This window comes from Penaeus monodon, chromosome 32 (assembly GCF_015228065.2).
Source record: "Penaeus monodon isolate SGIC_2016 chromosome 32, NSTDA_Pmon_1, whole genome shotgun sequence".
Classification (NCBI taxonomy): domain Eukaryota; kingdom Metazoa; phylum Arthropoda; class Malacostraca; order Decapoda; family Penaeidae; genus Penaeus; species Penaeus monodon.
Window position 1 is genome coordinate 10,066,328 of NC_051417.1, and position 342 is coordinate 10,066,669.

Below are 342 nucleotides of genomic sequence, written 5' to 3' on the forward strand. Positions count from 1 at the left end.
GTGGGTAATTAAAGTTGTCTACTCTTATTTTTCCACCACGAGATCATTGTTTTGGTGACATACAAAGGATACCTATATGATAGTTGTCATAACAAAGGTAACAAATGGCTTTGTTAAAGTTATCACGTATTCTTTCTACCGCAAATAATTTATTTAAAAAATGGAAGTAATGAAGTGGTTCAATATATACTTTTGTAAGCAAAAATGCAAATTCAATCATAACTTCGCAGATATGGCGCACTGGTTGAATCATACAATAACAGTTGCATACAGGTTGCATGACAGTTATGAAAGCTATAAATTATGAAGTTAATGATGTGCCCTGTTTTCTGCAATTGCTAC